Genomic DNA, 22,047 nt, shown 5'->3' with positions numbered 1-22,047 from the left:
CAGAGGACAGGCTGCTGCAGTGATGACCAATTGCTCCAGGGCTGGAAAGTTTTCTCAATCTTTCACAGCCAATGAGTGTCATTTTATAGTGATGCTAACAGTGTTGACGCAGTTAAATGTGCTCATGTACGCTTGTTAGCTTTCGTAACGTCCCGTCGTCCTCAAACTTGATCTCCATTCCCTGCCAGAAGCCTGTTCTCTGGAGGCATCCTACACCTCCGTCTCTGGCAGAAGATATGTGGACATGTGTGGCACCGTGGATCTGGGTCTAGTTCCAGTGGCGTGAAGTATGATTCCTCCAGTATACATGGGTGTTTTTAAGACAACACTAGTTCAAAGTGAAGCCAGATGAGCCAGCATCAGTGAGGGAGCTCACTGGTGCTCTGGTTCCAGAATGGGAGCAAATCCCTGCAGCAGGTTCAACAGCCGTGGGAAAGATGTTCAGCTCCCCACCCATGGCTGCCATGTTAGGGTGTCCACACATGTTTGGCCATTTAGTGTGTCACTTTAATGAAGAGTTCGAACAAGCTGATACAGACTCTTGAAATGAAATATATGCCAGATGTTGTGGCTCTTCTGCCACCAACAAACATTGCTTTACAAATATGCAGGAGGATATGGGACTGGTTCACCCCAGAAACCCCTTTTATTTGACCTTTATTTAATCAGGAAGAGACTCATTGAGATTAAAAAAAAAATCTCTTTTTCAAGAGTGATCTGGCCAAGACAGGCAGCAGTACAACCACACATACGTACAAACACAAAATACACAAAAACATTCAACTTGATGTAGCAACAAGCCAACTGGTTATCCAGATTATCAAAGTCAAAGTAAGCCCGCTCTGTAAACTCTGATGAGTCGGAGGTGGGTTGCAGGGCCAGCAAGGCCTTCTCTGCTGGCCAAGATTGTCAGAATCAGAAAATTATATTTTTATATATATATATATATATATATATATATATATATATATATATATATATATATATATATATGCCTCGGGGAAGACCCAGGACTAAGTGGCGGAATTATATCTCCAACCTGGCCTTGGAACGCCTCGGGATCCCCCAGTCGGAGCTGGTTAATTTGTGTCTCTCTCCCCTTCGGTTTTGCGGCTTCCAGCGCATTTCATAAATTAGAGCTTTTATCCAATCAGATTTCCCCCTGTGCTGTCTCCGGGTGAACAATCTACTCTGACGCCTTCAGAATTTCGAGTGAATCCCTCTGCTGTTCAAGCAAATAGGAGACAATGTTGTTGATTGTCATATTCTTTAGCCAATCAAATTTTTGAGTTTGCCCTGTTGGGCGTATTCTTTGACAGCTAGCCAACTACATCGGCATTTTTGGGACCAGTTAGTATACAGTGGCAGAGAAGCCAAACTAGCTATATCTAAAGGTAATGAAAGAAAGGAGGATGTACTTTTTCTTCAAATCATGAGCAGCTTTTATAAGTTAAATGGATCTTTCTGCATTTTAGTAAAATTATTTTACTAGCTGGTATTAAGGGTTTGAGCAGTGTCAGTGGCTGCTGTGCCATTGTGTGTGCATGGTTGCATATGTGTTGAGCCCCAGCAGCTTGGCTGGAATTTGTGGGGAGGCCAGTTGATTCCTTATTGTGTTATTTGTGTTTTTGATCGCTTTGTGGTCGTCGTATGAGTAAATGTGACCGTTTGTTGTGTTTTTTTTTTTTTTGTTTCTTTGATAATTACATTAATTTGGACTATATGTGATGCAGCATCCTGCCATACTGCGTCAAAGTGATGGCTTCAGTTACCGTGTATTCATTTCTCTAGGTGTTGAGCCTTGTGTTAAATCTCTTTATTCCAGAATAATGTCCTAGTGTCATGGTGAGGTTATTCAAAGGTGGTTTGATTGCTGTAGGATAGTACTGAAGGCCCAGGTGTAAAATACATGGCCCGCCACTGGGTATTACTGATAGGAATGATGGACACAACTATTAAAATAATATAGTAATTCTACTCTTTGAATACCTACAAGCTGACAAGTATAGCCCAGCATTATTTCAGTAGATAGAAGAGCAGAATGAAGACGAGTCAGCAAACAGCCAAGGCCCCCCCCAGCCCTGACACTTTGAGCCACATCACAGGCCGTCCTGTCAGCTCCAGCTCCGCCTGTGTTCAGGCAGCCTGTGCCAGCCGTCAGACGGTCCGGCAAAAGCGCAGGTCTTTCCATTCATTTTAAATGGGGGCAGTGAGTTTAGACTGCGGCGGGGGTTGCCTGTAAAAAAAAAAAAAACGCAGCAGGCCTGCGGCGAAAAGTTGATACCGACTCAACCTTTGAAGCAACTCCACCCTGTGTCCCTCTGCGGTGGTCAGTCTTGTAACTGGGGATCAGACTTGTGTGTTCTGCGCTATGGTTTGAGGCGGTGTGAGAGTCCCGTACAGGAAACAGGAAACATCACTGCCTCTATCGCTGCCACAGGAAAGTTTTAAAACACCAAATACACTTCCTCTCTTTTCTTTCTCTCTCTCTCCTGTGAAATAAAGCTGCATTCATGTGCGGTCAAAAAAACGTAGTTATCTATAAACGATCTGATGGAAAATAGTAACTGTGAAATATCAAGTCTACTTGTGCTTTGTTGGGGGGTTAAACAGGACGTCACACAGATGTGCCGTTTCGTTGACAACCCCCCACCCCCGGGGAAAATCGAGGGATTGTTTTTTTTTTATCTGAATGCCGCATTATACTCTGCCTTCTCTGCTGCTTTCACTCACACACACACACACACACACACACACACACACACACACACACACACACACACACACACACACACACACACACACACACACAGGCTGTTTTACCTGGCAGGGCACATTTGCAGCAGCAGAGCCCAGATGTGGTTATTCAGCAGAGGATCAGGCCTCCTCGCTGCCTCTCAGCTGCTGTTGTTATAATAATCAAAATTCTGAAAACGCGATGCTACTCATTTCTCTGCGATGCAATCTTTCTGGACCTGATGTGGGCAGTATATGCCATCAAGTGTTCTAGTCTGCCGCTTATTGCTGGAGAAGAAGAAGAACGCCGACCAGCAAGGAAAAACAGAGCGCCTCATCTATGTGCACGGTGCACACTGACGGTTTGACCCGCAGTCAGCCTCTGGCTTTATGTTGTCTGGTCACAGCCTAACGTTAGCTACGATAGCTGACATTAGCTAACTTTGGGGCTTGTTTTAGCGGACCTTTATAACGTCAGTTAAGTTAACTTTAACCAGCTCGGTTCTACAGCAGGGAGGAACAGACTGACTAAACATGCTTGCTATCTGGGAGTTCTGGGTGATGTCATTGAAGACACGATCGTTAGGCCGGCTACACACTGGCTGCGTGGCGTGAGCGTGTCAGCTGCGTGGCGTGTCAGTTTATATTTCGGCTCCCATGTTAACAGGTTAGAGCCGAAAACGCGTGCATGCTAGAAATAGAGCCTACGCCTATTTTTCACGCGACACGCAAGCGTTCCAGGCAAAATAGAATAGGAAAAGATGTTTATATGTCATTTTCACACAAATACATATTAATAAATGACATGTTGATGTTTGAAAGTCTCTAGGTTTTGAAATAAATGCAGATATAAATGTAATTAAAAAATAATAATAATCGTTTTTCAAATATTGCACCTGTCAATACAGAACGAAATATTCTGTATCCTATTTTGCAGTCAATACTGCCGACGTTGTCTTTGCTGTAATCAAATCAGTATATATTTTCCAGTGCCTTGCGAAAGTATTCGGCCCCCTTGAACTTTTCGACCTTTTGCCACATTTCAGGCCTCAAACATAAAGATATAAAACTGTAATTTTTTGTGAAGAATCAACAACAAGTGGGACACAATCATTAAGTGGAACGAAATTTATTGGATATTTCAAACCTTTTAAACAAATAAAAAACTGAAATATTGGGCGTGCAAAATTATTCAGCCCCCTTAAGTTAATACTTTGTAGCGCCACCTTTTGCTGCGATTACAGCTGTAAGTCGCTTGGGGTATGTCTCTATCAGTTTTGCACATCGAGAGACTGAAATCTTTGCCCATTCCTCCTTGCAAAACAGCTCGAGCTCAGTGAGGTTGGATGGAGAGCGTTTGTGAACAGCAGTTTTCAGTTCTTTCCACAGATTCTCGATTGGATTCAGGTCTGGACTTTGACTTGGCCATTCTAACACCTGGATATGTTTATTTGTGAACCATTCCATTGTAGATTTTGCTTAATGTTTTGGATCATTGTCTTGTTGGAAGACAAATCTCCGTCCCAGTCTCAGGTCTTTTGCAGACTCCATCAGGTTTTCTTCCAGAATGGTCCTGTATTTGGCTCCATCCATCTTCCCATCAATTTTAACCATCTTCCCTGTCCCTGCTGAAGAAAAGCAGGCCCAAACCATGATGCTGCCACCACCATGTTTGACAGTGGGGATGGTGTGTTCAGGGTGATGAGCTGTGTTGCTTTCGCACAAACATAACGTTTTGCATTGTTGCCAAAAAGTTCGATTTTGGTTTCATCTGACCACAGCACCTTCTTCCACATGTTTGGTGTGTCTCCCAGGTGGCTTTTGGCAAACTTTAAACGACACTTTTTATGGATATCTTTAAGAAATGGCTTTCTTCTTGCCACTCTTCCATAAAGGCCAGATTTGTGCAGTATACGACTGATTGTTGTCCTATGGACAGAGTCTCCCACCTCAGCTGTAGATCTCTGCAGTTCATCCAGAGTGATCATGGGCCTCTTGGCTGCATCTCTGATCAGTCTTCTCCTTGTATGAGCTGAAAGTTTAGAGGGACGGCCGGGCTTCGTAGATTTGTAGTGGTCTGATACTCCTTCCATTTCATATATGCTTTTCGCCACAGTGCTCCTTGGGATGTTTAAAGCTTGGGAAATCTTTTTGTATCCAAATCCGGCTTTAAACTTCCCCCACAACAGTATCTCGGACCTGCCTGGTGTGTTCCTTGTTCTTCATGATGCTCTCTGCGCTTTAAACGGACCTCTGAGACTATCACAGAACAGATGCATTTATACGGAGACTTGATTACACACAGCTGGATTCTATTTATCATCATTAGTCATTTAGGTCAACATTGGATCATTCAGAGATCCTCACTGAACTTCTGGAGAGAGTTTGCTGCACTGAAAGTAAAGGGGCTGAATAATTTCACGCCCACTTTTTCAGTTTTTTATTTGTTAAAAAAGTTTGAAATAGCCAATGAATTTCGTTCCACTTCATAATTGGGACCCACTTGTTGTTGATTCTTCACAAAAAATTACAGTTTTATATCTTTATGTTTGAGGCCTGAAATGTGGCAAAAGGTCGAAACGTTCAAGGGGGCCGAATACTTTCGCAAGGCACTGTATGTTTAACATGAAGTATACTACTGCTTGAGTGCAGTAAATCAATGGGAAACATACATGTGTACAGACAAGGCTAGCAGCAGCAGCGCCGCGTCAGACATGTTTCTGGTGTGAAAAGACAGAAAAATCCACGCAGCCGACATGCAACAGTAACGCCACGCTCACGCCACGCAGCCAGTGTGTAGCCGGCCTTAGGGTTGGGTACCTGGATTGTGTTCCTGTACCCAACGGTAGGTTTTTTCTGTACTTTCCCTCTGTAATAAAAAAACCCCATAATTTTAAACTTATTATCCTATTTACTTAGAACATTTAGTCATTTATTTAGGAATTTTTACACAAAGTAAAACACCTCCCTCTCTCCTCCCAAACCCGTCCCTACAAACTATCAAATCAAATAATTATTAATTTCTTACACAGCACTGGAACTTTTATTCTTGTATTCTTATTTTATTTTAGCCTGTTTTTATTTTCTACCTCTTTTTAATTCCTCTTTAATGTTTTATGTAAACGAATTTGAATTGCCTCGTTGCTGAAATGTGTTATAGAAATAAAGTTGCCTTGCCCTACACCCTTCAGCCTGTCAGTCAGTCAACAGGGCATAGGGAACAGTGTGGCGGTGCCTGCCTGTCACAGAGGAAGTCTAACGTTAACCATACCGCGATGCAAAATTACGAATCCCACTATGGCCACGCCAAGACCCGCCCTACGAAGCAGCTCGATTGGTCGGGGTTAGGCGTTTGACCTTGAGTGGTTAAGGTCAGGATAGCAGCTTGGTCAGGGGATAGGATCTGAACAAATGGGGTTACGTTATCTTGCGTAAGCATGGACGCCTGGCCAATAAATGCTATTGAAGGGCAGGTCTTGGCGTGGCCATAGTGGGATTCGTAATAGCTACCGTGACCGCTTTCTCCCATTATATACGCTGTCTGCGTGGAGTTTTGAGCATTGCCGTGATTACTGTGACTTTAACAAACTGCAGAATCTATGTAGTTTCGCTCCGTCTGCACCGCAACTCTGTGTGTGTGTGTGTGTGTGTGTGTGTGTGTGTGTGTGTGCGCGTGCGTGTCAGAGCTCCACTCAATGTCAACATGCAGAGAGGGCAGATATTCTTGTGCTTATGTGCTCTCGGGTAACCTTACCGAAATGTTGCATGATTTAACATGAATTTGGTCCTCTTGGGGCCACTGGCTGTTTCCAGAGGGAAATGGCAGACAGCTAAGTGTTTTTTTATAAATATTATATATAATCTTCACCTTTATCACTAAGTCTTGTTCGGATCTAATATATAGTTCTGTTAAATCTTATCATATACGTCTGGTATATCGAAGCTGTCCCCAAGTGCCGTAATGCCTGCTGTTTTGGACGGTATTATTAATAAAGGTAGTCTATAGATATGGTTTCCCTACACTGTGCGACAACAGGCCGAAATTATTATTCAATTTGCAGCAATTCCTGAGCGTCTGAGAGGTTTTTCGCTTTTTCTCTGCCAGTCGGCATGATTCGGTGTAACGAAAGAACAACTGCAAGGGTCATTAACATACTTAGCATTCACGAGGTGCTTTGCATTGACTATTTATGGTTAAAAATGGGCATGTCCAGGGCGGGATGAGAGGCTGATTCACGTACGCACACTTGTGGGTAATCTTTATAAATTATTATTCATTTATTAATTTATAAAGGGAACATTGTGTATAGGTGTGCGTACGCACGGTTTTATGAATCTGAAGGTTTTTTGGCGTACGCCATTTTTGGCTTTTGGGCGCAGGTACACTTAAGGATACTACGCACAGTTTTATAAATGAAACCCCTGGTGATTAAAGGCAAAAATGCAACAACAAAAAACAAGCAAACATACAACTCACAATATGAACACCCCCGCCCCCCCCCCATTTAGTTTACCTGATTATCAAGGAAAATGCAGAAAAAAAGCTACTACAATTCTGAAATGTGTATTTTTTAACTTGAACATATGAAGTTAACGAGCATAAGAAATACATGAACAAAATAATTAAGAAAATCATGTAAGAAAAATAAAAATTCTTATTAAATTAATCCATTTTCTATGCCCTCATAAACGATGACATTTAGGATAGGTGTAATATAAGTAGTGATTAAGTTACAAAATACACTTTGTACATCTGTTGTCTGCATGCTCTGAACCCCCCCGACATGTCTAATAGTCACGTGACCGTCCGCCACACACACTGACTGCTCACTGGTCATCTTCATGGACGTTGTTACCACGGTAGCACTTAATACGTCCATGGGGAGGCATTATTCAGAGGGCAGATTCAACACAGACTCGCCACAGAACCTTAAAGCAGGCACTAGTGAGAGAGACAACGCCAGGCGCTGAGTGGTGAAGAGAGGAGAGCGAGGGACTGCCGGTGAGCAGGTGTCGGGCTGAAGTTAGCTTAGCGGCGGTGTGAGGGAAACGTGAGTTAGCAGAGAACACCAAGCTTCAAAAGACACGGTGTCTTCATCTGTTAATACTGTCGGTAAAGTGAAGGCTGTTACATTGTGGAGACTGCCTATCATTAATGTGAATTCAATGTTTTTTTTTTTCCATGAATAGGCCGATTTATCTTTGCTCATAATAGGTTGGATTCAAGGTAATGTATATTTTCAGACATTTCAAATTTTAAAGAAAACAAAATACACCACTGTGTCACTGGAACTCTTAAGAACCCCGTAGTGGACACGGACCCACTGTTGAGACCCCTGCTCTGATGTACAGTATATAATTTAACCAGCTTCTATTCTGTATTCTATACAGGATGACATTCTCCTGCCAGAGGCGCACCATGGAATTTAGAGCAACACTGGCTCTCAGCTGTTGTCATGCCCACTCAGAAGTTCAGCAATAACCTTTTGTCATACAGTATTTGCTCACGATGTCCTGACAGTACAGCATACATGAGACAGATCATCAGGACAACAACCAATCAGAGGCGAGGAGACTAACACACTGTTAATCACTGCTCATGAACTGCGCTCAAACTGTCAGTTTTGTCTCGACTGTTTTGGCGGCCGGGTCACAACCCTTCTCATTTTACAGCTAAACGGAACACTGAAATATGTTTCAGAAAACATCCGAGACGAAAAATAGGCAGTTACAGAATCTTAAAAAAAAACAAAACACAAAAATATGATACATATATATTCAAGTGTTAGAGATTCAAAACTATAAAAAATACAGCTAAGACGAAAAAAAAAAAAAAAAAAACTATACAGACAGGGAGTAATCTTTTCAACATAGCATATTCAGTAAAATAAATCAGGCCTATTAGATGTGACATAGTTAAACCATCTTTCCCAATATGAAACAAACATCTCCATTCTATGATTTACATAGGCTGTTATTTGCTCCATCTTATAAATTCCGGCCACAGTATCCATCCATGAGTCTACTGTCGGGCTCTCCTGCAATAGCCACTTCCTAGTAAGAATCTTTTTACTGGCCGCCAGCAATATGTTAATTAGATACATACATGTATCTCCTTTAAACCAGTCTTGAGTGTCTAACTGCATGTCAATCACTGCTCATGCACACGCATTCATTCTCCCTTGTGGGGGGAGGGGCTTAGGAGACCCTTTGGGCTTTAGCAGAAAGGGGGGGAGGGACTGAGAAGTTGTCGATGTTCAAATTCTGTGGCTAAGTCCTGGGTCTTCACAATCCTACATACAGCACCTTTGATATATGTCAGTTACAGAATCTTAATTCATATTTGATCAGCGCTGCCTGGTTTGACAATTCACGAGCTCTCACTGAGTATGTTTTCATTCACACCAATATTCCACTAATTGCTGCGTTCGCACGCTCCAACAAGTCCTCCACCGCTGGAAATCCTGTTTTGCACAGCTGCATGTAAACGGGAATATTAAGAGGAATAATCACTTTCATTAGCCATGGAAACAGCTTAGTTGGAATATCGTCTTTTTCGGAGTAAGGGCAAAAAAAAAAGGAATATTACGTGAATGTAAACGTAGTCACTGACACGGCGTTAGAGGCTCCTCGGCTCTGATTGGTCGTTGGGCGTGGTGGAAACTTGCAAATGCCATTAGGATCACCATGGGGGGGGGGGGGCATTGTTTACAGATGATCTGTATTGTGTGGATATAGTGACAGTTTCAGCAAATATGACAAAAAGTTATTTTTATGAAAGTTACCAACTGCAGCTTTAAAAAGGAATATGTAGTTCACAGTTTGTAAACACACAGCGTTCAAAGTTGGAGACAGACACAGAGAGAGAGAGAGAAAAAAGAGAGAGAGAGAGAGAGAGAGAGAGAGAGAGAGAGAGAGCGAGCAGTAAACGAGCTAGAGAGTGAAGGAAGAGAGGGAGCAGGAGTGAATCACACACACACACACACACACACACACACACACACTCTCTTTGTGGGGACCCGCCCTTGACATAATGCATTCCCTAGCCCCTTACCCTAACCTTAACCATCACAACTAAATGCCTAACCTTAACCCTTACCCTCACCCTAACCTTAACAGCCCTTTAAAGTTGTGGGGTCCAGCATTTTGGCCCCACAAAGCTGTCCGGACCCCGCAAGTATAGTGTATTCCAGGTTTTTGGACCTCACGAATGTAGTTAAACGAGAAAAAAAACACACACACACACACACACACACACACACACACACACACACACACACACACACACACACACACACACACACACACACACACACCTCCAGAGGAAGGTGCCACATTGGCGGATTCTGAGTGAATGCAGAGCTTCATCGTGTCTGTTTCTGTGTCAGTTAAACGTTTGCGGCGGGATTACACGCTGAAGGGCAAACCTGCGGTTGGGAATGAGAGCAGGCTGCACACCCTCTACGCTCTTATTGGCTGGCTGTTATGTACCAAACGACTCTTTGCTGACACCCAAGAAAAACAGGCAGAGGGCAGGCTCTCTGCAGATACACACACCAGCACACACAGCTAGTGGGTCAGAAGTGATGAAAGGGAATTACTTAAGTCTATACATTGTTTTTTTTAGAATAATACTCCATATTATACCTTTAAAACTATTATTTTAACTTATTTAGCCTAGTGTGTCGAATGTTTTTTTGTTTTTTTTTGTTCTTGGAAAGAAGCATGGACTCAGTGCCCTTTGCTTCTCAGTGGAAGTCCGTTATCTAAGCCGATCCATAATCAGTGATGGGAGCAGCAGCGTGCCCTCTAGCCTCTGGGAGCAGCGATAGAAAACATCGAGCATCAAACCGCCCGTGACCCAGTTCTTCACTGGCGCGTGGGCGCTTCACCAGACTTGGGAACTTGATCTTGATGATGGCCAGACTGTGTCCACTGTGGAGCAGCTAGTCCATTGATTGTCTCAAGGAACATTTCACTTTAGTAGGTCTACGTTTCAAAGACAACACAGTGCCATCTACTATTTGTTCTAAATGTGGAATCCACTCAGGTGTTGGATGGTACGACATGCTGTAGTCCTGAAACCATGTTTCCTTTTCTTGACACTAACCTTACCTGTGCTTGTTGGATCTGTAATGTTAGAGCCTTTAGCTCCAGAGCTCCTCCCATCATGCCCCAGCTGGTAGGATGGACAAATCCTTATCCTTACACTGATATGGTGAATGCAATATTATTTTTTACAGAAATGCACTTTATTAAATAATATAGATTAGTTGATTTGATTGCTGTAACACATTTAAAGATCATCTAGAAGTAATGATATTCTAAATGTTATTAATTAATGCGACAAGTTTCTTTATGACTTGTAATCCCACTGAGGAATGGATCTGTTCATGCAGTGTTCAATAACAAGACAGCACGTGTCACTGTCTAAATACTTTGACACATCTAAATGTCATATCTCATAATCCAATAAGCACCTTTGCAACCCTTTCGATGTTAACTTCGGCATTTCAGTTTGATTTCCCCTTTTCAAATCCAAATTAGCTTGACTTTAGTCACACTTTTGGCCGGCATTACATTTCCCCAAAGGTAAAAGTACTTGAGTGCATTTCCCCAACAACACGCTGAGACTGTGAATCCACTGAAGCAGAACTTTTAGTAAAGCCTAAATCCACTGAGGCATGTTCCAATGAGATCAGTAGACTCGGCCCATGTGACATCTGACTGTGCTGTCAACAGTCCAATGCCATGACTAGAGATAATGGATGAGTTATCAGTAGTTGACATTGGCATTAGACAGCAGGGAACACGTAGTATCACAATATCCTTACTATGACTTGAGGTTTTTTTTACAAGCTTTTCCAATTACAGAAAAACACATTTTGTCATTTTAGGAAAGCCCTGTAGACTCCACCACTGCTTGTGTGTGTGTGTGTGTGTGTGAGACCTTCCTCCGCAGCGCTGCGGAGGAAGGTCTGGCAAGCAGAGACTACGAATCACATCTCATCAACATATGCAAGTGTGAATGTGAGTGTAAATGGGTTTCTCTGGTGTACCCAGCTGTACTTTCCAAATCATTGGCAAGGCAAATTTAGTTATAGAGCACATTTCAGCAAGGCGGCCATTCAAAGTGCTTTACATGAAACATTAAAGAGCAGTTAAAAATATAAAAAAACAGCTTAAAAATTAAAGAGAATAGAAAATAAAAAAACAAGATAAAAGGGTATTAGGTATAAAATAGGAATTAGGCACAAAAAGAAGTCTTCAACTTTGAGTTAAAAAGAACTGAGTTGCAGCGGACCTGCAGTTTTTTTTTTAGGGAGTTTGTTCCAGATATGTGGCGCATAAAAACTGAACGCTGCTTCTCCATGTTTAGTTGGGACTCTGGGGACAGAAAGCAGAGCTGTCCGAGCTGACTGGAAGACACCAAGAAAAAAGTGTAGCGACGAGAAAAAAGTTGAGCTGTTGAAAAAACGTTTTGTCTTAAACTTATTAGTGACGTGTCTAGGATATTTTTTTTTTTTTTTAGGAGTGGCTTGATGACACATAACCAGGTTATTTATGAATGAAGAACGTATTCAACAACTAAAGATACACACTACTAAATCCAAATAAAAGGATGAATAGTTCCCAGTAAGGTATTTGACAGTCAGACAACACAACACAGCAGCTGAGATCTCAAAGAAAGTTATACCAAAAAGGACTGAAATCCCTAGATCCCTAGATTGTAGTGGTGATTTGGTTGGGAGCGACTCTGCGGTGCTGTTTGTGTCCCTCTCTGCAGCGGCAGGTGAAGGGTGACCCAACTGTTCCTTCAGCTCCAGCCTTTGGCTAGTCGGAACACCAGGTTTGAGCACGATGGTCTTGTTGAACTGGAGCAGTTTCTCAAAGTCTTTACAAGCTTCTTCAGCGCTTTGTTCGAACTCAGTGGATCAGTTTTGAGAATGTGTGAGCACATGGGCCCAGGCAGGGGGTCTCAGCCACAGGGACGGGGGGCGCGAGACTGGAACCGCAAGGACCCTTCAAATATTCTGAAGCAAACTTTCTCTGTCTGACATTAAGTATTTCTAGTCTCACTAACCTAAATCTCCCAGAGCTATTTAGCCCTCCTAAGGAGCAGAGGGGGTGTTGAAGCACCCTCTCCTCTCAGCAGACAAAGCTTTCCTGTCGTGTGTGTGTCCCTTTCACCAGGCATTTGGATCACTAACATACCCTAGTACTTTAAATGTAAACTTCAGTGTCTTTTGGATCTAGAATACCAATTGTGTCCTCTGGTGCCTTCTGAAATGTAAGAGCATTAGAAGATCTCAGGGCGTTCCTCCTGAAGTGGAATCCTGTCCAGGGTTTCCACTGTCATCTTGAAGTCAGTTCTGGATGAGTTTTGGAACTCACTAAAAGGCTATTCACGCAACTTGCAAAACATTGTGTCATGGTATTTGAATTGGATTTGTCTTACTTGATATGGAGGCACTGACTGCTTGTATAATTTTCTGAATTTTGTCAGTGAAAAAGGAGGCAAATTCATTGCAGGCCTTGGTGGATAAAAGTTCAGATGCTACTGGTTAGGTACTGGAGGGTTTGTTAACCTATCGACAGTAGCAAACAAAACACATGAATTATTATTAATTATTAATGTCAGAAGAAGGACCGCCTTGCATTCCTCAATTCCAAATTATGAATGCATGGTCTCTCTTTATAGGTGTCATAATGGACCTGGAGATTTGTTTTTCGCCGCCTGCGTTCAGCAGATCTTTTCTCACCAGAGACAGCTTTGACCTTAGTGGGAGGGGATCAATAACATTTGTAATTGTTTTTTTGTAATGTTTAGACCCTTGGAGATAATAGAGTCCAGAGTGTGCCCCTTATTGTGTGTGGGCTCCGTCACATGCTGAGTCAGTCCATAGCTCTCAAAAACACAACACAGTTCTTTGGTCCCTCTGTCCTGGGGGTTATCAACATGTGTTAAAATCACCAGCAAAAATTACACAGTCAAAGTTAATACAGACTATAGACAGCATTTCAGTAAAGTCGTCGAAGAACTGTTGCACAGTATTTAGGTGGCCTGTAGATATTTACAAATATAGCTCGAGGGGAGGACCTCAGCTGAAGAGCCACATATTCAAACGAAGCCAAATTTCCATAAGATATTTGCGTACCTTGGAATGAGTCATTAAACTAAATGGCGACTCCACCTCCTTTCTTATTCACTCTATTCTCACTCATAAAATTTAAGTTAGGGGCTAACTCGATAAGAACAGCAGTTATTTTGGTCTAACCAGGTTTCAGTTAAAAACAAAATCAAGATTGTGCTTGACATTTAGTAAGGATTGTGTTAAAAGAATGATCTGCCTCATTTTTTTGGGACAGGCTGTGGCTGACAAGGAATGGATGCTAAATTTGTAGTTGAGTGCTTATTTGTCATGGTTTTGTCCTTGTGTCAAGTTTCTGTTTTAGTTGGTTTCATGTTTTCTGTTTGTTTTCATGGACTTCCTGTTTTATTTTGAAATCCACTGTTTGTCTTCATTCACTTCACTTGTCTTCCTGCCTTTGTTTGTTTCCCGCCGTTTTTGATTACCTGTCTGCGCCCTGATGTTATTCACCTGTGTCTAGTTGCCTTCCCCTCCCCCGTGTTCACTTACCCTTTGCCAGATTGTTGTTACTCCTCGTGTGGAGTTTCCTAGCATTTGTTTCCAGTGTTTCCTGATTTATTGCCTGCATTTTTGACCCCGTCTTCTGCATGTTGGATTTGTACCGCTGCCTGGATTGTTTATTCTTTAATAAACATTCACCTTTTACTCCGTGTTGAGTCGAGCATTTGAGTCCGACATTGTACCTGTGACATTATTGTTACTTAGTGGATTCACCATTCTTTATTATTATTACATAAATTAAGAAAGCTTTCGATACACAGGGCTCGGCAGGGCTCTGGACTGCGATCAAATGATTGCATTTTGCGACCAAAATTTGAGAGTGTGCGACCAGTAAATTTGCCCCCTTTTTTTACACATTAAAAACGTGGAAATTTCGGTACCTGAGAGCTCGTAAGCGAGCAAGCTTATCTGTCCTCTCTGCATATGACAGAGAGCGGAGTACCGGCGCACACACACACACACACACACACAGAGGTGCAGATGGGGCAACCTACTTTGCATTTTTGTTGAAGTCACAGTTAATTAATTAATTAATTACATTTATATAGCGCTTTATCATAGACACTCAAAGCGCTTCGGGGGGGCTCTCTAACACCACCAATGTGTAGCACCCACCTGGGTGATGCACGGCAGCCTTACGACGCCAGATGCTCACCACACATTAGCTTGATAGTTAGTCATAGAAATGCAAAGTGGTTGCAAGTGTGGTTACAGTTGTTCAAAACTTCATGCAGACAGCGTTTGCTGCGATTTGATAATGGCGAGGGCGAAAGCAGTCGCGGTGCTGTTGATGTTACACTTACTGACAAGCAGGCACAACAGTGGTTAATCTTAGACTGACAGGCTGAGGCTGTAAGGCAAGGCAACCTGATTTCTACAGCACCTTACAGCAACAAGGCAATTCAAAGTGCTTTAGATGAAACTGTAAAGAGCAGTTAAAAACTATCATGATGAAAATAAATAAGAATAATATACAAATACAAGAATAAAGAATACAAGTTACAGTGAGTAAGAACTGAATAATTATTCAACTCAAGGTTGTGGGGACGGGTTTGGGAGAAGGGAGGGAGGGGTTTTATTTTAGTAGCCTAAACAATGCATTTTTAATTTGAAGTTGAATTCAGTGTAATTGTAGACTGGAGACTAGAGCTGGTATATTTTTTTTATATTTGTACTGTCATGACAGCGATGGTGCTGTCAGTTTACCTTTTATGTTGCATCTTCAAAAGTGCACAATAAAATGTGAAACTGAATTTGAAACCGCACATTGTAATTTCTATTATCAAAGTGTTTATTAGCAATACAGTGGAAATTAGTATACATTTGAATATTTGTTAGCATGTTGATTTACGGTGTGTGCCCCTAGATTTTCTGGTTGCGCCCCTAAAATGTTCAGTTGGGGGCCGCTGTGCTCCTAGTGAAAAAAGTTAGTCTGGAGTTTTTCAGAAAGGTTTGGTTGTAGTTTTTCCAGAAGTTTAAGTTCTTTTGTTAGCGTCGAGTATAATGTCTTAGAAGGATGTAGATGCATTTACAAAATAGACTTTTTTGTACATGCAATTTTTTGGGGGCTTTTTAGGCCTTAATTACATAGCACAGCTGAAAACAGGAATGGGGGAGAGAGAGAGGGGGGGAGGCGCAGCAAAGGGCTGCAGGTCATGTATTTCTTTCTTGTGTCACCATTATTTTCAAAGGGAATGTTTAAGTTTTCCGGCATTACTTTTGTTGAAGTTAATAACAGCAACTTCACACTAAGGTTCTGGCCCCTGTGTTGCTGGTTCAAGTCCCCGTACGGACAGAAGTACGGAGTGTGGACTGGTAGCTGGAGAGGTGCCAGTTCACCTCCTGGGCACTGCAAAAAAAAAGCTTAAAAAAGGCACCGAACCCCCAACTGCTTGGGGTGCTCCTCCAAAGAGCAGCCCCTTCCCTCTGACATCTCTCCATTAGTGTATTTAGCATGTATAGGTCCTGAGCATTTGTAATTCAGTATTCTGTATTCAATGTGTGTGCAACTGTACTAACGGAGTGAAAATTGTGAATTTCCCCTTGCGGGATATATAAAGGCATTCTTCTTCTTCTTGTAATGCTTTATACTATTTTTGCATTACTTTTGAGTTACTTTCACCAAAATAACAGCAGAAGTTTGACTTGGCAGGTAGCTTGTGAATTTCACAACCGGATCAATAAAGTCTCCTCTTTATCCACGTTAATACATCATAGATTATTCATAATATTTTGTATAATTAATATAAATATGCAAAGTAACTACAGCTATAAAAATAGAGAAGTAAAACGTACAATAGGCAAGTAAGAGAATTAAAAGTACCTCACAGTATTGAAGTACGGCATAGTAGGGCTGGGCGATATGGACCAAAAGTCATATCCCGATATATTTTGGCTGAATATCGATATACGATATATATCCCGATATTTTTTTCAGCAAATGTTCAGTCAAAGCCCAAATCAAATATGACATGTCACAAGTAGTTTCATAGAAACAGTTGCAAAATCAAATAAATAATAAACCGGTTTCTTCACCTGGTTCATGATTAAATGCTCAGCTGTTCAAATAACAATAAAATGTAAACCTAAATACTGTATAACAGGAGTAACGTTTTTGAAATCAAAGCTCCATAGGCTATTTGTGATTCGTTCCAAAGGTCAATTAAGCTTTTGATATTAATATAATCTACTTTGTTCAAAATGTAATGCCTCATGCCTGTAAGCCTAGGTTATAGTCCCATTCTTCCACTTGATACTGCTTCCACTTAAGTAAACTAAAAGATGAACTATCGACTACAAAACAAAGAAACTAATTAATGTGTTAATACAAAGAATATTTATTATGATCGGTTCACAGATCTGAGTCCAAACGGAAACTTCACCCTTCTGAACTAAGAGTTTCTGCTTCAAGGTGAAGTTTAAACAGACTGAAATGTCCAGGCTCATTCCTCCACTATTTATTTCTGTATGTATTTGTCGTTACATGTAATTTTAACGGGCACTGAGCTCCAGATCCTGCAGCCGCGAGACGGTTGGCTGCCCCGCTGTAGCTTCTTTCAGTCCGCCTGCCGCCCGGCAAACTTAGTGGAACTTTCCGCCCGATACGACATACAGTTCGTCCTGGACCGATCACCACTCTGTCTTTGGCTGGTCCGATCTGGATCAGCGGGGACCGAGCGCAGCGAAGCGAGCCCGTTCTTTTGCCGGGGGAAGAACGGCGCGGGCCGGCCCGCAGGGCTCTCCGCCTCCGCTGCCGCCGGAGCTCAGATTGCTGGTCGAAGGCGGCATATATAATCATAAAACACATTGTCACCTGTTAAATGTTATCCATTGCTGTTTGTTCTTTTCATTTCCTCTATCGAACATAATTAAGCAGTACAAAAGTCCGGCATCTTTAGCGTTGATCTGAATGCTTCGGACCCCTGTTCCAAGATGGCGGGGCGGGTTTTGACGTATGTTTAGAACCTCACGGCGACATATCTATGGGAGCAAGGATCACATTTGAACTATATCGATATATGCGATATGGTCTAATTCCATATCTCATTTAAAAATATATCGATATATTTGTTTATATCGATATATCGCCCAGCCCTACGGCATAGTTACTTTCCACGGCTGATAAAATGCAATGATATTACATGTAGCAAGCCTGAACATTAATTCCCGACATGTTTATATCTGTCAGCAGCTCGGACACACTGCTGACCTATTGTCACCTGTTGGGACACAGATGTTGTCCGTACCGTCTCTGGTTCTGGCTCTGACCACGGGAACAGTGACGGGACAGCTCGCTTCAACGCAGCGTAATAACTCCTGAAAATAATGTCCATCTCGCAAAAAAATTCTGTCTCTGCAGTGATCTCAACCATCGAATACAGCAGCAGGAAATAATACTCACTCTCTTTTTTTTTCTTTGAAAAGAAATGTTTCGGTGTTTGTGAATTCTTGAAAAAACAAAACACCATTAAATGTTGCGTTAAAATGCGTTGTAACTCGCGTTATTGAGATTGTAACGGGTATAATATTACCAGAATTTAATTAGTAATGCGTTATATTACTGCGTTACAGCAAAAAGGAATAAATTACTGTAATTGTGTTACTCCCAACACTGGCCGTCACACTGTTATGGTTATATTTAATGTGTTTTTTGTTAATGCCTCTAATGCTGACATTTAAAATAAAGCACTAATTTACCTTTATCTTCTGTAGCCTAGCCGCATCTCACACCTGCATGCGCCTGCTCTCTAATGAGATGGCTGGAACGGCTTCTCTTTCACTAGGCCTCCGATGTTGGATGGCGATGAGGATGATGCTACTCGCGGTTGATTTTCCAGGTTGTGGTCTGTCAGTCTCGAGTGGAACCGAGATTTTGCAAGAGAAAGCATGAAGGAGTTTGGCGCACTCAGCTGCATATTCAGATGTTACAGCAGGCTTCTGTTCTTGCAAAGTAGGAAAATGCACGCTGTTGCCCTTTACCAGTTGGATTTGCCCCAGCTTTAATTTGGTTTCAAATGATTTCACATTGGAGACCAGAGCGCTGACTAGCTGGTTGGGACCTTGGAGCATGACATTCAGCTCAGAAAGGTGTTTGGTAATGTCCACCATGAATGCCAAATCACACAGCCACTTGCCATCACTGTGTTCATTAGTAGGCTTGCCCTTCATATCCATGAATTGTTTTACTTCTTCCTTTAATTTGTAAAACCGTGCCATTGGACCTCACAATGGTACACCAGATCTCCATATTCCGACTCAAGCTCACTCAAATGTTCCTTGAACTGGCGGCTATTCAGCCCTCTACTTTTGATAAAATTGATCGTGGAAACGACGGTCGACATTACATTACTGAGCTTCAGGGAATGTGCGCACAAATTCTCTTGATGTATGATACAGTGGCACACAACTAACTCACTCTGATCAATATTTTGATGGCTCAATTCTCTTGGGATAAATGTCGATAATAGCCGACCATGGCTGGAGCTCCATCCGGCGCAAGGTCACTTAACTTTTTCAAATGGAAGTTCAAACTAGTTCATAGCGGACATAACTTGCCCAAACAAATCCTCACCTTTAGTAGTGCCATGCATGGCTTGCAGTGAAAGTAAGTCCTCTGTTGTATCGAACTCCGAAGTAATCCCACGCACAAAAATGGCTAACTGGGCAGTATTTGTAATGTCTGTTGTTTCATCACAGGCTACCGGAAAAAAACTCAAAATTCAGTGTTTTTTCAATATCCACTGCCATATCTGTAATCCAATCGGCAACAGTTCTTCGCGATGAACTCACGCTTTGGAACAATTTTACTTTGTCAGCTGCAAGCAGTTCTGCTGTAGCAACAAGGCACTCCTTCACAAATTCCCCATCTGAATGAGGTTTCAGCTTCTTGGCGATTAGCTCACTCACCACATAACTTGCATGTACAACGTTATCTCTGTCCAAATTAGGTCTGGTGAAAGCTGCCTGTTGGACACCCAAACTTCGCCGAAGTGCGTTTATTTTATCTCTGCTTACCTGCCCTTGCAACTCACTTAGCCTAGCATGTTTAGTACTGTAGTGACGTTCCAGGTTGGCCTTTTTCAGTACAGCGAGCGACTCTCCACACACAAGGCCCCTCACTTCAACGAAGAAGTATTCTTCGGTCCATTTTCTTGGAAAACACGACATTCATTATCCACCTTTCTCTTCTTGACGGATGCCATGCTAGCCGTCAGTGCAGCGGTTAGATTTAGAAAGCTGTGACTGTGACACTGCGTGATGTGTTTAACGTTACCGTTTACGGCGTAAACAGTCACGTCAGCACCGTAAATGTACGTACTGTAACTAAGATTTGAGTGGATTAAGCAGTTAGGAGAGCCGGGGCAAGCATTTGTTGTTGGACCTCTATTGACCCACCTCACCTCCAACCTGTGTGCTCTGTGTTAGTATGACAAAGCTGAAGTACTCTGGTCTCAGTCACTCTAGTCTGCTGCTCTTCTGTCCCCACACAGACGCACGTCTTTAATATCACAGCAAGTGTAGCTCATTCTTTTCCCCCACAGTGTTTTTATTAACTAACAAACAAGTATCCTCAGTTTGGACTTAGTTTTATGCAGAAATGTGTAGAAATATAGCTTGTCACATTGTGTATAGCCCTGTAACAATTATTACATAATTGTCTAATTGTCAATGTTTTAACATTATTGTGGTTTCTTTGTTTAACCGCAATTAATTGCTAACATTAGCTAAGGTCTTAAGAGGTATGACTGGTAATTGCGGATTTTGTTTAGATATGCCAAATTGTAATTGTGTGAATGCTGATTCTTTTATCTACACAAATTATATACCAATTCGTTTGCGAAGGCCTTCTGGCGCTCACGACGAGGTAATTTTAGTTATGCCACCTATAGTTTAGGCCAGCAATCGCCAACTGGCGGCCCGAGAGCCACATCCAGCCCACCAAAGCTTTCAGTCTGGCCCGCAGAACAAATCCTCAAGTAATCAAACTGCATTTAATTGGCAGTAAACCTGGGGTGTTAAGGAGGTTCTGAGATCTCGGGGCAGTTGCACACTTTGTCTGAATGGTAATCCAGTGTTGTGTAAGAGATGATGTTGCACTAACCAGTGAGGCTGTAAGAACTGTAAATATGATCTCTACATTGTGGATTGGGAATCAATCTGACATCTATTAGGACTTCATCACTTTAACATTACAAGTCAGGTTACGTTTAGGATGTAGTTCAGGATACCTCATTAAGAATAAATAAAGACGCTGTGTTTACATATAAAAGCTGGTGCTGAAAGCAGCATGGCGGCAGCGCTGTGACATAAAACAAAGTGAATTTCACTGATGCATCCCTGTGGGTGGCGTACAGAGCGTAGCACAGCCTACAAGGATTATGTTTGCTGGACTTGGCCCACTCTCTCCTCCTCTTTGGCCTACTTTTCATTGAATCATGCAGAGAAAGGCAGAACAAGGGCTCTGCTCTCTCTCTCTCTCTCTCTCTATATATATATATATATATATATATATATATATATATATATATATATATATATATATATATATATATATACATACACATATATATATATATATATATATATATATATACATATATATATATATACATACATACACACACACACACACACACTGCAGGAATGCAGGGACAGATGGAGCCAGTGGGGAAGGTGGGGGGGACAGAAAAAGGCACAGAGTGAGCTCTACAGTGTATGATGAGATAAATTCCATCCCTAAATGAGAATCATTAAGTGTTGGTGCTTTTTGTCATTTGTGTTGCTGTTCAGTACGTCCTCCAAGCCAATTTTTTATGATTAACAATTTTTGTTGTGAATTTTTATTAATTTTTTAACAGTATACTAAACACACAATTTACAACATCAACACTTCTTATGTGCTTATCCATCCTGTTTAGGATTGACCCATCTCCCAGAACAAATAATCTTGGGCTTAATGGAACCTGGGTCCCTGCAATCCAACATAGGCTGTCATGTATCCCGGTCCAAAACTCCTGGACCTTATCACAGGACCATAGGACATGTAGTAATTGGCCATCCTCGGTCTTACATTTCCAACAATTTGGTGTGTCTTCCAGACCAATTCTAAGCAATCTGGAGGGAGTCCAATAGAAGCGATGCATGATCTTGAACATCA

The 22,047-nt window shown here is 41.9% G+C and overlaps 1 protein-coding gene across 4 annotated transcripts in view; it reads left to right on the top strand.

Annotated features, from left to right (window-relative positions):
- Window positions 1-22,047, top strand: part of LOC120559443 (ephrin type-B receptor 2-like) — a 64,265-nt gene that overhangs the window by 2,288 nt on the left and 39,930 nt on the right. Inside the window, exon 1 of one of the 4 annotated variants that reach the window (XM_039801125.1) lies at window positions 10,701-10,719. The exons of the other annotated variants lie outside the window; for them this stretch is intronic. The gene's annotated coding sequence lies outside the window, so the exon portion shown is untranslated. Of the gene's footprint in view, window positions 1-10,700; window positions 10,720-22,047 lie in introns of those variants that run through there. 4 annotated transcript variants of the gene reach the window in all.

The sequence above is a fragment of the Perca fluviatilis genome, chromosome 5 (genome assembly GCF_010015445.1).
Source record: "Perca fluviatilis chromosome 5, GENO_Pfluv_1.0, whole genome shotgun sequence".
Lineage (NCBI taxonomy): Eukaryota > Metazoa > Chordata > Actinopteri > Perciformes > Percidae > Perca > Perca fluviatilis.
Note: the sequence above shows the minus strand (reverse complement) of the source record. Positions and strands in the feature narration are given on the sequence as shown.